Here is a 17,213-nt window from a genome sequence, read left to right as displayed (position 1 = left end):
AGTCCCAGTCCCACTCTCCCACTCTCCCAGTCCCACTCCCACTCCCACTCCCAGTCCCACTCCCACTCCCCACTCCCAGTCCCAGTCCCACTCTCCCACTCCCAGTCCCACTCCCACTCCCACTCCCACTCTCCCACTCCCAGTCCCAGTCCCACTCCCAGTCCCACTCCCAGTCCCACTCCCACTCCCACTCCCACTCCCACTCCCACTCCCAGTCCCACTCTCCCACTCCCAGTCCCACTCCCAGTCCCACTCTCCCACTCCCAGTCCCAGTCCCAGTCCCAGTCCCACTCTCCAGTCCACTCCCACTCCCACTCCCACTCCCAGTCCCACTCTCCCACTCCCAGTCCCACTCTCCCACTCCCAGTCCCACTCTCCCACTCCCAGTCCCACTCTCCCACTCCCACTCCCCTCCCACTCCCACTCCCAGTCCCCACTCCTCCCACTCCCAGTCCCAGTCCCAGTCCCAGTCCCACTCTCCCACTCCCACTCCCACTCCCACTCCCACTCCCAGTCCCACTCTCAGTCCAGTCCCAGTCCCACTCTCCCACTCCCAGTCCCAGTCCCACTCCCACTCCCACTCCCAGTCCCACTCCCACTCCCACTCCCACTCCCAGTCCCAGTCCCACTCTCCCACTCCCAGTCCCAGTCCCACTCCCACTCCCACTCCCAGTCCCACTCCCACTCCACTCTCCCACTCCCAGTCCCAGTCCCACTCTCCCACTCCCAGTCCCACTCCCACTCTCCCACTCCCACTCCCACTCCCAGTCCCAGTCCCACTCCCACTCCCAGTCCCACTCTCCCACTCCCAGTCCCAGTCCCACTCCCACTCCCACTCCCCCTCCCCCCCCCTCCCAGTCCCACTCCCCCTCCCCCCCCCTCCCCCTCCCCCTCCCCCCCCCACTCCCAGTCCCACTCCCCTCCCCCCCCCCCTTCCCCCCCCCACTCCCACTCCCAGTCCCAGTCCCCCTCCCCCTCCCCCCCCACTCCCACTCCCAGTCCCACTCCCACTCCACTCCACCTCCCCCTCCCCCCCCCCCACTCCCCCTCCCCCTCCCCCCTCCCCACTCCCCCTCCCCCTCCCCCCCCCACTCCCCCTCCCCCCCCCCCCCACTTCCCCCTCCCCCCCCCCCCACTCCCCCCCCCCACTCCCCCTCCCACTCCCCCTCCCACTCCCCCTCCCCCCCCCCCACTCCCCCTCCCCCCCCCCACTCCCTCCCACTCCCACTCCCCCCCCCCCACTCCCCCTCCCCCTTCCCCCTCCCCTCCCCCTCCCCCTCCCCCCCCCCACTCCCCCTCCCCCTCCCCCTCCCAGTCTGACCTTTCTGTTATGGCCCCTCCTCCAGCGCCAGAGTGAGGGCCCAGCGGGCAGTTTGCAGCCCAGTATGAACATTGACTTCTCCAACTTTAGATAGTTCCTTTGTCCCGCCCCCCCCCCTGACGTCACTGAAGAATGGTCTCGACCCGAAACGTCACCCATTCCCTCTCTCCTCAGATGCTGCCTGACCTGCTGAGTTACACCAGCCGGAACGTCACCCCTCGGTCCCGCCTCTTTCCCCTCCCATTGGCGGGGATTGCAGTCACTCAACTCCCCGGTCCCGCCCTTTCTCCCCTGTCATTGGCCGAGATCCCAGCCCTCTTTCCCCTCTCATTGGTCGCGATTGCAGTCATTCACTCGCCAGTCCCGCCCAACCGCACTCTCATTCGCCAGTAGCAGCGCACTGTCCCTCTCTCATTGGCCGGAATCCTAATCACTCATCACCTGGTCCGACCACACCGCAATCTCTCACCTTTCATTGGCCGAGATGATCCTGAGTCCCGCCCCACACCGCGCTATCGCCCTGCCATTGGCTGGTAGCAGCGTCACTCATACCCTCCCCTTGCTCCCTCTCCCCGGTCATTGTCCACGATCACAGTCACACACCCCAGGTCCCGCCCCACCGCCCTCTCATTGGGCCGCGACTCCCGTCACTCAGCCCCGGGTCCCGCCCCACCTTGGGCCATGCATAAAGGCAGCTGTCATGTCCAGCTGTGCAACCACAATGTGTCAAAACACCCTTTCATCAAACCTGACAACGTGCACTTTCACCACCTGGGAATTTTTTCATTGCAAATCTCAAACTGTGGAGCACAGGGGCAAATCAATAATGATGGGTCTTAGTTCCAAACATTACGTTGAGTTACTCCAGCACTCTGTGAAACTTCACCTAACCAATGTTCTCCAGAGATGCTGCCTGACCCGCTGTGTTACACCAGCACTTTGTGTCTACTATTCACACTACTATTCCCACACAGGAGATTAGCGGGCAAATTAGAGCACATGGTATTGGGGGTAGGGTATTGACATGGATAGAGAATTGGTTGGCAGACAGGAAACAAGGAGTAGGGATTAACAAGTCCCTTTCAGAATGGCAGACAGTAGTTACCGCAGGCTTGGTGCTGGAACCTGGAGTATTGTATGCAGTTTTGGTTTCCTCATTTGATGAAGGACATTCTTGCTGTTGAGGGAGTGCAGCGTAGGTTCACCAGGTTAATTCCCGGGATGGCGGGACTGACATACGATGAAAGACTGGGCTTGTATTCACTGGAATTTAGAAGGATGAGAGGAGATCTTAAAGAAACATCTCAAATTCATAGGGCATTGGTACAAGCTAGATGCAAGAAAAATGTTCCCGATGTTTGGGAGTCCAGAACCAGGGATCACACAGATTAAGAGTAAGTGGTAGGCCATTTAGGACTGAGATGAGGAGAAACTTTTCCACGCAGACAGTTGTGAATCTGTGGAATTCTGTGCCACAGAAGGCAGTGGAGGCCAATTCACTGGATGTTTTCAAGAGAGTTAGATTTAGCTCTTTGTGCTAACTGAACGGTGTGAGAAAGGGGTAAAAAGGGATAATTGATTTAAACTAAGGATCCTGAGAAATAGCTGACTCGACAATACGACCCTGAGAAATAACTGACCAGACAGTGCTCGGCTAGAGAAAAAAACCGCAAGAACAAATGGTGACAGTACAAGGACAAGTGTTAGAAGATAATCAGAGAACTGGGAGGAAGGCCAAAATAATCAGAGAGCTAGGAGAGAGGGAGGGCATGAACTACTCTGTACTGCGCTTGCCTAATGAAATAAATGAATATTACTGTATGATGTGGAAGGCAACAGGGGCGGTGACTGTAGATTGTGCACCTCAGTGCTCCGATTGGAAGGAGCCCGAAGGGGAGGAATTAAAGGTGTAACAATTGTAAAATGAAGTGAATAAAAAGAAGGGATTTTTCCGACCTCGGTGTGTCTCGACAGGGGAGACACCCAACTCTGCAGACTTGCAAATAAACTATACTTGTTTCTCTAGATTGTCTCGAGCATCGTGATTGTGAGCACTCACATTTGCATCTCACAGCTTGGGGGCTCGTCCGGGATCGCCACTCCGGCCGGCTGACGGGAGTATACGGAAGAAGGGACGTTGCACCCCGCTGAACTCAGACTCCTTGCTTGCCGTCAGCGGTTTGAGCGAGTGATACCTGGACCAGAGACTCGAGAAACAAGTGGGAGGAGCAGGAAATCGCGAGGAGCTAAATCGAGTGATTCTTGTGCACAGGACCCGGGTAAGAAAACTGACTATTAACTACTACTCGGGCGATTACAGCTAAGATCGGAGGGGAATTCCGATCGGGAGGATAAAAGATCGGAGGGGAATTCCGATCGGGAGGATGGGCAGTGAAAACGGAAAGCCCAAAAGGGAGGGGAAGGGCGGTAAGCCCAACCCCCGCATTCCGCCTGATAGTCCGTTGGGGCGAATGCTGAGCCATTGGGGGCAGGGAAAAACCCAGGGATTGGAGAAGACAAAAATGATTCAACTCTGTTATTTTGAGTGGCAGAAATACCCGATCAAAGGGAGTTCAGTCTGGTGGCCACGACTGGGCTCCGATGAGGATTGAGTACGGCAGGCATTAAATGTGTTTGTTAATTCAAAAGCTTCCCCTAATCTGGAGGAAAGTTGTTATGCTTGTAAGGGGAAAGCGAAGAATAAATCCTGAAAGAATCGCAGGAATCACAGGCTTGCCGATGCCTCGGAATAAATATTAAAGGAATATAGTAGAACTATAGAAGATAGAAATAGCGTAATAGGTAGCATAGTGACTATAGAGACGGAACGGAGTGAGAACAAGGACTGCATTTAAACTGACTGACCAAGTGCACTAACATAAGACGAATACAATGAATAAAATAACTGCAGTTGAACTACTAAGTAGGAAGTTCCCCGTATCCAAAGAAGATATTTAAAAAAACACTCTTTGAGAAAAAAAAAAGGACGAAAAAATTGGTTACGGAATGATGTAAATACGATATAAATTTTGATATATTTATATTTTGATATAAACATGTGTGATGAAATGGGAGTGTTAATTAAGAACTATAAGCCTAAGGATAAATCAGAAACCCGAGTAACGAAAAAGGAAAAAGAACTAGACGTACTTAAATTGTTTAGAATAGAAGGAGAAAGGCTGAGGAAAGCATAGCAGGAAAAGAATACTACCCCAAACTAGGGTGAGAGACCCCCAAAACAGCATGAAAGTCAGGAGCTTCAGGAAAAAAAAAATCAACTCTGTACCCCAGCCTATGGGACCCTGGGTATCCCCCTCCCTATTCCGGCCAGGACGGAACAAAGCAGTGCCCTTTGGTAAAAGGGAATAGTGGAGATAGAGGGAGAAGTCACAATTTGGAACGATGGGCAAGACATAAGGGAATATCGACAGAGAAGGGGGCAGCGAGAAAAGGGAAAGGATGAAGCAAGAAGCACGGGAACTGGAAGCAGACATCAAAAGGCTGCAGGACCTCAGGGACCTCAGGGACAGAAAGATTTTTATGGGACCTGTCAGGCAGCAAATGAGGAGTATGAGGGAGACAGCAACACAGAAACACAGGCAAGTAATCAGCAGGCAGCAGAGAGAAGGCAAAACTGTGAGAATGAAGCAGAATTAGAAAGTGATGGGGAAAGAACAAGGGAGTGTAGAAGGGAAATAGAGGCATCCATAAAGCGCTTAGAGATAGAGATAAGGGAGATGGAAAAAGATATGGAAAGAAAAGAAAGGAAAGCCAGGGGTACGCCCAGAGAAGAATGAGGTGGGAAAGTATACAGATAGAACCACAACAGGGGATGGTGAACGAGAGACAGGAGCTGAGGGGGAGAATGATGCCATTACTTTTGAAAAAGGCAGGACAAACCCAGTATATTCCTTGGGCGACGCGAGACCTAGAGGGGCTGAGAAACGCCTTGCCCAACATCCGTTTGTAAATGCGGAAAATGGGATAGCCTTCGGGGTATTGACTCAAAGGAGGGGGGGAAACCGGCAGCCCGTGGCATTTTTATCAAAAATATTGGACCCAGTGTCACGAGGATGGCCTGTCTGTATACAGGCAGTGGCAGCCACAGCGGTCCTAGTAGAGGAGAGCAGGAAATTGACCTTCGGGGGGGGGGGGGGGGTTGGTGGTCTCCACCCCACATACGGTGAGAACAATATTGGCTCAGAAATCCAACAGATGGTTAACGGACTCTAGAATTTTAAAATATGAAGCTATCCTGATGGAAAAGGACGATTTGACCATGATTACAGACAAAAATTTAAACCCATCTCAGTTTCTGTACCCGCCCGAAGAAAGAGAAAACGAGACGGGGAGGCCAGAACACTGCTGTAGTGATATAATAGATTTACAGACAAAACGTAGAGAAGATTTGGAAGAACAACCTCTGGCTGAGGGCAGCCAGTGGTTCATAGACGGGTCCTCCAGATGTATAGATGGAAAAAGACATAGTGGATACGGTATAGTGAATGGGGAAACTATGGAGGAAATTGAAAGTGGCAGGCTGCTGCCTGGTAGTTGGTCAGCCCAATCTTGTGAATTATACGCATTAATGAGAGCTTTGGAACTATTGGAGGGAAAGGAAGGAACAGTGTATACCGACTCAAAATACACTTTTGGGGTAGTACACACCTTTGGGAAGATCTGGAAAGAGCGAGGAATGATAACAGCTCAGGGGGGAAAGAATTAGCGCATGAGCAATTGATAGGACAGACATTGGAGGCCTTGCAGAAACCAGAACGGGTAGCCATAGCACATGTGTCAGGGCATTAGAAGGGTAACGCCCTGGAAGCCCGAGGAAATAGGGCAACGGATGAGGTGGCAAAGAGAGCAGCCACAGATCAGACGGTAGAAATGATGTCACTGATACCTTTAAGGGAACCCGAGGAAAAGATACCTATCTTTGGTGAAAAAGAGCAGGAACACATGAGAGAAATGGGAGCCTGGCGTACCCCAAATGGGAAATGATGGACACCGGATGGAAAGCAGCTATTGAACAAAGAAATTATAAGGGAGTTATTAGGGAGGTTGCACGGGCAAAGCCATTGGGGAACCCAAGCCCTCTGTGATACCCTCCTCAGGACCTACGCTTGCCGTGGGATGTATACCATGGCCAAACAAGTCATAGGGGGTTGTGTAATATGTCAGCAAATCAACAAAAAAATCATGAGAGCATTCCCAGGAGGAGGACAACCATTAGCAATAAGGCCCTTCCAAAGAATACAGATAGACTTCACCGAGTTGCCCCAACTACAAAGATGGAAATACCTGTTAGTGGTAGTGGACCATTTCACTAGATGGGTAGAAGCATTCCCTACAGTAACTGCCACCTCACAGTCGGTAGCCAGGGTATTATTGGAGCAAATTATACCCAGATATGGGATTGTGGAAACAATAGACTCAGATAGAGGGACCCATTTTGCCTCCAAAACACATTAAATGATATGTGAAGCATTAGGGATTGAATGGAAATTGCGGCATCCCCAGAGTTCCGGAAAGGTGGAAAGAATGAATGGCACCTTGAAGACCCAAATCACCAAGTTAATAGAGGAATCGAGACTCCCCTGGACTAAGTGCCTTCCGATAGCCTTGTTAAGAATCCGAACGGCACCTCGGACAGACATAGGGGTATCCCCATATGAGATGTTATTCGGGCTCCCGTACTTAGGAAAGATAGAAGGGATCCCAACAATACCAGGGAACGACGTGTTCTTAAGGAACTATTTACTGGCAGTATCCCAATCTCTTGCAGAACTAAAAACTAAAGGATTACTGGCCCAGAGCCCGCCACTGGATTTTCCGATTCACTCAGTCAAGGCTGGAGACTGGGTACTAATAAAAACGTGGAAGGAAGAAAAGTTGCGACCTAGGTGGACTGGACCTTACCTTGTGTTATTAACCACCGAGACAGCAGTACGAACAAAAGAAAAAGGGTGGACACACGCAAGTCGATTTAAGGGTCCCGTGGAGGCCCCACCAGACAATATCAGCCCGTGGACGGTACGTGGAGGAGAGGAGCCATTGACTTTGGTATTCACCAAAACCCCGCACGGAAAATGAAGACTTCGTGCTGGTGGATCGGGTGCTGGGTGGTTACCCAGCTTGTGAGTAATGTAACATGCATAAAAATCACTATACCACAGAATAGAAGGGCCACCACCATCCCATTTGATGTATGTAAAGGAAAATGGTGGTGTGGTTATAGAATGTATGTATGCACCCATCCCTGTAAAGATTGGCACGAGGTATTCACTTCATCCAGAGAAGGGTGGCATAAGCCCACCTATCAAACTGATAGGTGGAGAGTATATCAAAACCCAAACAAGGGATTGCCAGGACGTGTATATGTAAGCATACAGAGGGTTCAAATAAAGGAAAGTGGTAGGTATTGGATATGTGCAGATAGAACAGGGAAGGACGCATGCCTGAGGTTTGAAATAGAGGTAGAACGGGACGGATATATAGTAAAATATGAGGATAAGGGGGAAATGTTCCAGATAGATGACAGTCAGAGTAGGGATCCCTGGGCAACCCCAGCACCACCGGTAGTCAGCAATGTCACCACGGAGTATGAGCCTAAGGATTTGAAGATAATGATAGTAACAGGAGAAATAGAATTAATGCAATTGTATGGGGAGGGAATACCAACAGGGGAAAGGGAACCAACACCTGGCTTACCTGGATGATGTACACGGCCAGAAGTATGCAACAAACCAATTGCTACGCCTGCGCCGGAGCTAAGCCTCAGCTGGTCCCCGTACCATTTCCCCTGAATTGGAGTAGGACACCTGAGGCTATGTCATGCATACTACAACTATTCACGAATCCCATACTACCAAGGAATGAGACCTGCCGGAGCTACCATTACCTATTCCCGGCTAGTAACAACAACACGAAGGGCCAAAGGAAAGACCCTCGACCTCCCCCATTCACCATTCCCCTAGGGGAGGAGGGATTTGAGTGCTATACAAGATATAACCCAGATGGACAGGAAATGGGGGAGGTGCTAAACTGCAATCAGATGTATAACATTACAGCTGAGGAACAGGGGTCACTGTTCAGTAGCTCCTGGCTGAGAAAGCAGATAGTCAGTAGAGCCGATGTCTGGTGGTGGTGTGGAGAGGATACCCTGTGGCCCCGGCTACCAGGGTCATGGACGGGAACCTGTACCCTTACACAACTAATGATGCCCTTCACCATAGCAGTAGAGCATGCGGTCAAAATCAATGAAGGAGGCCGACGACAAAGGAGAGAGGTGAGAGGATCATTCGACACACACACATTATTGTTGGACTGTGCTTTTGGGGGTTTTGGGGTTGTGTAATTTGAATGCCTATTTAATGCTTTTATTGTTGGACTGTGTTTTGGGGTTGGGTAATTTGGGTGCCTGTTTAGTGCTTTTATTGTTGGACTGTGGGTGATTAAATTAACATTTTGTTCAAGATGGCCGCGCCGTTGTGTTTGGCTGCCTGCCACTGTATGTTTCTTTTTTTTCCTGGTCAGATGTGCAGCACTTTGGTCAACGTGGGTTGTTTTTAAATGTGCTATACAAATAAATTGACTTGACTTGACTTGACATCTATATAGATGCAATAGGGGTGCCAAGAGGGGTACCCGATGAATTCAAAGCCAGAAACCAGCTAGCTGCTGGCTTTGAGTCCATACTCTTCTGGTGGTCCACAATTAATAAAAATGTGGACTGGATCAACTACCTATATTACAATCAACAACGCTTTATAAATATTACACTCGAGATGCAGTTGAAGGATTAGCGGAACAACTGACAGCTACCAGCCTAATGGCCTGGCAAAATCGCATGGCCTTGGACATGCTACTGGCTGAAAAAGGGGGGGTGTGCGTAATGTTTGGGGAACAATGTTGCACCTTCATCCCCAACAACACTGCTCCTGATGGGTCCGTGTCAAGGGCCCTAGCGAGTCTCACCTCCCTGTCTATCGAATTGGCCGAGAACTCAGGAGTAGACACCTCCTGGACCAAGTTTCTAGACTCCTGGTTTGGGAAATGGAAGCACATCTTTACATCAGCCCAAACATCAGTGATAGTTATGATGGGGTTGCTGTGTCTATTCGGATGTTGCATCATTCCCTGCATACGGGGGTTGTCTCAGCGATTGATAGAGACAGCCCTGACAAAGAACGACATCGCCATGATGGCCTTTAGAGCACAGCATGACCAGCAGGAGGAATATAGAGAGGCAAAGGCTCTGCTGCTAGCACTAGAAAAGGAGGAAATAGTATAAATCAAAGTAGCGTGGCATAAGAAAAAGGGTGGATTGTGAGAAAGGGGTAAAAAGGGATAATTGATTTAAACTAAGGATCCTGAGAAATAGCTGACTCAACAATACGACCCTGAGAAATAACTGACCAGACAGTGCTCGGCTAGAGAAAAAAACCACAAGAACAAATGGTGACAGTCCAAGGACAAGTGTTAGAAGATAATCAGAGAACTGGGAGGAAGGGCAAAATAATCATAGAGCTAGGAGAGAGGGAGGGCATGAACTACTCTGTACTGCGCTTGCCTAATGAAATAAATGAATATTACTGTATTGTAGCGACCATAGAGAATGGCCCAGGTCGTCGAACCCTCGGATTGGCCAGCGAGGTCACGTGTGAACGCGACCATGGGGATTGGTCCAGGGAGCGACATCGCTGATTGGCCAGCGATGTCATGTGCGCTTTTGGCGCCCGAAATAGCCAGTTCGGCGAAGTCTTCGAAGAAGACAGTAAGTTTTTGATGGTTGTCCTTTACCTTGTTGTTTAACTCTGTATTCGAATATTGCGGCTGCAATAAACTTCTTCTACAACCAACAAGTTTTCGGACTCGCCATATTGGTGACCCCGACGTGATCTGGACGATCACCGACTAAGCAGGAACCCGACGCCTCGTTGACGATGACCGCGCCGGGCACACCGGAGTTAAGCGCGGCAAGCGTTCACCTTCCGCAAGCTTGGTTTATCCACACCGAAGCTCAATTTCATATAAAGAAGATATCGGACGAATCCACGATGTACTACTACCTCGTCAGCGCTCTATCGCCGGACACAACCAAGCGCGTGATGCGGTTCATCGTGAATCCACCTGCGGAAAGCAAGTACGAGGCCATGAAGAAAGTATTACTGCGAATCTTCGGGTTTAATAAGCATGGTGGTGCGGCAAGACTTCTGCACCTACCGGATCTTGGAGACCAACTGTCTTCCGTCCTCATGTCCGAAATGATGATGCTAGCCGGTGAGCATACGGATTGCCCTATGTTCGAACAGGCATTCCACGAGAGACTTCCTGAGGATGTCCGACTGCTGCTCACGGATTGTTCTTTTAAGGACCCCGAAGCATATGCAGAGGAAAGCGGACGCGCTCATAGCGGCAAAAAACAAGGCAAGCGGTTCGATTAACAAGGTCTCGACATCAGTGACCACGCCACAGCGACGGCAAGATGGCGCCACGTCTCCCGCCAATTCTCCGAAAGCCCGCCAAAAAGATCCGCACAAGCGCGGCTGGTGCTATTATCACCTACGATGGGGTAGCGAATCCCGCAACTGCCGCTTGCCTTATACCTTCGCGGGAAATGCCTCGGCCGATCGTACATAGGGGCAGTTACGATTGGCCAGAACCGGCGCCTCTATGTCCATGATCGATTCACGGACACATAATTTTTGGTAGACACGGGAGCCATCGTCAGTATAGTGCTGCCGACCGACCTCGAAACCAGATCGGGTAAGACAGGTCCCACCCTCATTGCGGTTAATGGCAGCCCAATTCGCACTTTCGGTATACGGAAGATGTCCCTTGTGTTAGGCCTCCGCACGTACGAATGGCCATTCATCATAGCCGACGTCAAACAAGCGATCCTGGGCGCAGATTTTCTCTGGGCTTTTTCACTGGTCCCTGATGTCCGCGGTAACGACCTCCGACCCTCCGCCGAAGATGAGCACGTCGCTCCGACAATCGCCTCCTCGCCCAGCCCTACTGTCCAGGCCGTCGTCGCGGCCCCCGACTCGTATGCTGAGATTCTGGCAGAGTTTCCAGAGCTGCTCATTCAACGTTTTGACACGCCTTCGGCCAAGCACGGCGTGGTCCATCACATCCGCACTGAAGGCCCTCCCGTTTTCGCTCGGGCCAGGAGACTACCGCCAGACAAACTGGCGGTGGCACGGGCGGAGTTCAGGAAGATGGAGGAAATGGGAATTGTCTGTCAGTCTGACAGCCCGTGGGCCTCGCCGTTACATATGGTCTCCAAGGCATCTGGGGGGTGGAGACCATGTGGCGATTATCGGCGTCTCAATGCTGTCACCACGGCTGATCGCTACCCCATACCGCACCTACAGGACTTTTCATCTGGGCTGGAAGGAGCGGTGGTGTTTTCCAAAATCGATTTGGTGCGAGGATACCACCAGATCCCGGTGCGACCGGAGGACATACAAAAAACTGCAACGATTACTCCGTTCGGGTTGTTTGAATGGTTGCGTATGCCTTTCGGTTTAAAGAACGCGGCACAGGCTTTCCAACGACTGATGGACCGCGTGGGCCGGGGTTTACCGTTTTTGTTTATTTATTTAGACGACATCCTGGTCGCCAGCCCCTCAGTGCAGGAACACCAGGCCCACTTGCGGACTGTGTTCCAGCGGCTCCAAGACCACGGGCTCATTATCCAACCCTCCAAATGTCAATTCGGCCTTCCTGCTCTTGATTTTCTAGGGCACAGAATTACCCCTGCCGGCGCCTCCCCTTTGCCCGAGAAGGTGGAGGCTATCCGGGCATTTCCCAGGCCCACCACAGTAAAAGGGCTACAGGAGTTCGTAGGCATGGTTAATTTCTACCATAGGTTCGTTCCGGCAGCTGCGCGAGTCATGCGCCCGCTCTTCCAATGCCTTGCAGGGAATCCGGTAGAGTTGATATGGTCCCCGACCGCAGAGTCGGCTTTTACAGCAGCTAAGGCAGCCTTGGCAGACGCCACCATGTTGGTCCATCCGAGCCCCTCCGCCCCCACGGCCCTGACGGTTGACGCCTCTGATGTGGCGGTGGGCGGGGTCTTGGAGCAGCAGGTCGGTGGCCGTTGGCAGCCTTTAGCGTTTTTCAGTCGGCAACTAAATTCGGCCGAGCTGAAGTATAGCGTATTTGACCGAGAGCTTCTAGCTCTCTATTTAGCTGTTCGTCATTTCAGGTACTTCCTCGAGGGCCGCCCATTTGTGGCATTTACGGACCACAAACCATTAACATTTGCTTTTTTGAAATTGTCTGACCCATGGTCGGCCCGCCAGCAGCGGCACCTGACTGCTATCTCCGAATTTACCACCGATGTCCGTCATGTCGCGGGTAAGCTTAATGCCGTTGCTGACGCCCTGTCTAGACCCGCTTTTCCCCCTATTTCGGCGGTGGACTGCGAAGTGGATCCCCAGGAGCTTGCGGAGGCACAGCTTCTAGCGGATACCGTTTCGGCATACCGGTCCACCACTTCGGGATTGAAGTTGGCCCAGGTAGCTTGTGGGTCGGAAGGCACAAAAGTCTGGTGCGATGTTTCTCTTCCCCGTCCCAGGCCGGTAGTACCGCCCTCCCTTCAGCGCCGGGTTTTCGATGCCATTCATGGGCTGGCGCACCCGTCCATCCGCTCCACCTCTGCCTTGGTAGCAGCGAGGTTTGTCTGGCATGGCCTACGGAAACAGGTAGCGGGTTGGGCACGTTCCTGCGTTCCCTGTCAGACCGCTAAAGTCCAGCGCCACGTCCAGCCCCCCGTACAGGATTTCGAGGTCCCAGCAGTTCGTTTTTTCCACATCCACGTGGATTTGGTCGGGCCTTTGCCTTCCTCCCGGGGCTACACCCACCTCCTCACGGTGGTGGATCGGTTCACCCGGTGGCCAGAGGCTTTCCCATTGTCTGATATTTCGTCAGCGTCTTGTGCTAGGACTTTGGCCCTTCATTGGGTAGCTCGTTTCGGGGTCCCGGCAGTTATTACCACTGACAGAGGGCCACAGTTCACTTCGTCCCTCTGGGCCGCGCTCGCAGAACTGTACGGTTCCAAGTTACAACCCACTACTGCATATCACCCCCAGGCAAATGGACTCGTAGAAAGGTTCCACCGTCAACTTAAGGCGTCCCTCAGTGCAAGGCTTGAAGGCCCGGACTGGGTAGACCAGCTCCCTTGGGTTCTTTTGGGCATCCGGACTGCTCCTAAGCTAGATCTCGGTGCGTCGTCCGCGGAGCTAGTATATGGCTCGACACTTCGAGTACCCGGAGATTTGTTTCCGGACCTTTCAGACCAGCTGCCTACAGTCCCATCGGTGTTAGCATCTCTCCGGGAACGGGTGGGCTCCCTGGCCCCAGTTCCAACTTCACGTCATGGGTGGGTACATGAACCGCCTTCCCTGAAGGACTGTGAGTTTGTTTTTCTGCGAAAAGATGCCCATCGCGCCCCGTTGCAGAGGGTCTATCAAGGGCCGTTCCGGGTTTTGCGTAAGGGAACGGCTACCTTCACCTTAGACATGTGCGGCAAGAGTGAGCTCGTCTCAGTGTCTCGGCTCAAACCTGCACATTTGGATCCGGATCAACCAGTCCTGGTCGGTCAAACCCCTAGGAGAGGCCGACCTCCGTTAGTTCCGCTCAGTCCAGGACCCCCCGTTCCGACAGTTCCTCCAGGACCCCCCGTTCCGACAGTTCCTCCAGGACCCCCCGTGCCGGTAGTTCCTCCAGGACCCCCCGTTCCGACAGTTCCTCCAGGACCCCCCGTTTCGGCAGTTCCTCCAGGACCCCCCGTTCCGGTAGTTCCTCCAGGACCTCCCGTTCCGGCTGTTCCGCCAAGTCCGGAACCCCCGGCTCCTGTGGTTCAGGCTGTCCCTCTCCGTACTTGTTATGGTCGCGAAATCCGGCTCCCTGATAGGTTCCGCACCTCGGGTTCTGGGGGGGGTCATGTAGCGACCATAGAGAATGGTCCAGGTCGTCGAACCCTCGGATTGGCCAGCAAGGTCACGTGTGAACGCGACCATGGGGATTGGTCCAGGGAGCGACATCGCTGATTGGCCAGCGATGTCATGTGCGCTTTTGGCGCCCGAAATAGCCAGTTCGGCGAAGTCTTCGAAGAAGACAGTAAGTTTTTGATGGTTGTCCTTTACCTTGTTGTTTAACTCTGTATTCGAATATTGCGGCTGCAATAAACTTCTTCTACAACCAACAAGTTTTCGGACTCGCCATAATATGATGTGGAAGGCAACAGGGGCGGTGACTGTAGATTGTGAACCTCAGTGCTCCGATTGGAAGGAGCCCGAAGGGGAGGAATTAAAGGTGTAACAATTGTAAAATGAAGTGAATAAAAAGAAGGGATTTTCCCGACCTCGGTGTGTCTCGACAGGGGAGGCACCCAACTCTGCAGACTTGCAAATAAACTATACTTGTTTCTCTAGATTGTCTCGAGCATCGTGATTGTGAGCACTCACATTTGCATCTCACAACGGGGTACTGATTGTGGATGATAGACAATAGTCAATAGGTGCAGGAGGAGGCCATTCGGCCCTTCGAACCAGCACCGCCATTCAATGTGATCATTGCTGATCATTCTCAATCAGTACCCCGTTCCTGCCTTCTCCCCATACCCCCTGACTCCTCTATCCTTAAGACTCTATCTAGCTCTCTCTTGAATGCATTCACAGAATTGGCCTCCACTGCCTTCTGAGGCAGAGAATTCCACAGATTCACAACTCTCTGACTAAAAAAGGTTTTCCTCATCTCTGTTCTAAATGGCCTACCCCTTATTCTTAAACTGTGCCCCCTTGTTCTGGACTCCCCCAACATTGGGAACATGTTTCCTGCCTCTAACGTGTCCAACCCCTTAATAATCTTATACGTTTCGATAAGGTCTCCTCTCATCTGTCTAAATTCCAGTGTATACAAACCTAGTCGCTCCAGTCTCTCAAGATATGACAGTCCCGCCATTCCGGGAATTAACCTAGTAAACCTACGCTGCACGCCCTCAATAGCAAGAATATCCTTCCTCAAATTTGGAGATCAAAACTGCACACAGTATTCCAGGTGCGGTCTCACTAGGGCCCTGTACAACTGCAGAAGGACCTCTTTGCTCCTATACTCAACTCCTCTTGTTATGAAGGCCAACATTCCATTGGCTTTCTTCACTGCCTGCTGTACCTGCATGCTTCCTTTCAGTGACTGATGCACTAGGACACCCAGATCACGTTGTACATCCCCTTTTCCTAACTTGACACCATTTAGATAATACTCTGCCTTCCTATTCTTACCACCAAAGTGGATAACCTCACACTTATCCACATTAAACTGCATCTGCCATGCATCCGCCCACTCACACAACCTGTCCAAGTCACCCTGCAACCTCATGGCATCTTCCTCACAGTTCACACTACCACCCAGCTTTGTATCATCTGCAAATTTGCTAATGGTACTTTTAATCCCTTCATCCAAGTCGTTAATGTATATTGTAAATAGCTGCGGTCCCAGCACTGAGCCTGGCGGTACCCCACTAGTCACTGCCTGCCATTTTGAAAGGGACCCATTTATCCCCACTCTTTGCTTTCTGTCTGTCAACCAATTTTCTATCCATGTCAGTACCCCACCTCCAATACCATGTGCTCTAATTTTGCCCATGAAGCCATGATCAGCCATGATCATATTGAATGGCTCGAAGGGCCGAATGGCCTACTCCTGCACTTATTTTCTTTGTTTCATTTGTTCCATATTTCTCTACATCACCTTCTATATCTCTTGTTCCCCTCTCCCCTGACTCTCAGTCCGAAGAAGAGACTTGACCCGAAACGTCACCCATTCCTTATCTCCAGAGATGCTGCCTGTCCTGCTGAGTTACCCCAGCACTCTGTGAAACGTCACCCATTCCTTATCTCCAGAGATGCTGCCTGTCCTGCTGAGTTACCCCAGCTTTTTGCATCTATCGTGAGTTGTTTAGTTTTGTTTATTGTCACGTGTACCGAGGTACAGTGAAAAGCTGTTTTATTGCGTGCTTTGCAGTCAGCCGAAAGACTATACGTGATTACAATGGAGCCGTCCACAGTGTACAGATACAGGAAAAAGGTGGGAGAGAGAGAGAGGGGGGAGAGAGAGAGAGGGGGGAGGGAGAGGGAGGGGGGAGAGAGAGAGAGAAAAGGGGAGAGAGGGAGAGGGGGGGAGAGGGGGGGAGACAGAGGAGGGAGAGAGGGGAGGGAGGGAGGGAGCGAGAGAGAGAGAGAGAGAGAGAGAGAGAGAGAGAGAGAGAGAGAGAGAGAGAGAGAGAGAGAGAGAGAGAGAGAGAGAGAGAGAGAGAGGAAGGGAAGTTTGTTCTTGTTGAGGTTGAAGGAATTAATTCACAGGACGCGCCCAATTGTCGTCCAGAGTTCAGGGTTACAGATCGTGGGAGGGAGGGAGAGAGAGAGAGAGGGAGGGAGGGGGAGAGAGAGAGAGAGAGAGAGAGAGAGATCGTCCGTCCTTTAGTGAAACAGGAAGACGGAATTTTTGGTGAGTATTGGTTTGAGAGTTCTCTCCTCTCTCCCCCTCCTCCCACCCTCCCCTCCCCTCCCCTACCATACCCCCCCCTCCCTGCCCCTCCCCTCCTATTCCCTCTCCTCTCCTTCTTTATTGATTATTGATTATTGAAATCTAGTCCCAAGTTTTTAAAGCAGATTCTAGATAGAGTGGATGTGGAGAGAATGTTTCCACCAGTGGGAGTCTTGGACCAGAGGTCACAGCCTCAGAATTAAAGGACATTCCTTTAGGAAGGAGATGAGGAGGAATTTCTTTCGCCAGAGGGTGATGAATCTGTGGGGTTCTCTACAACAGATGGCGGTGGCGGCCGGCTCAGTGGATATATTTAAGGCAAAGATAGATT

This window comes from Rhinoraja longicauda, unplaced genomic scaffold, assembly GCF_053455715.1.
Source record: "Rhinoraja longicauda isolate Sanriku21f unplaced genomic scaffold, sRhiLon1.1 Scf000123, whole genome shotgun sequence".
NCBI classification, from domain to species: domain Eukaryota; kingdom Metazoa; phylum Chordata; class Chondrichthyes; order Rajiformes; family Arhynchobatidae; genus Rhinoraja; species Rhinoraja longicauda.
The sequence above is the reverse complement of the archived record's forward strand: the minus strand, read 5'-3'. Positions refer to the sequence as shown.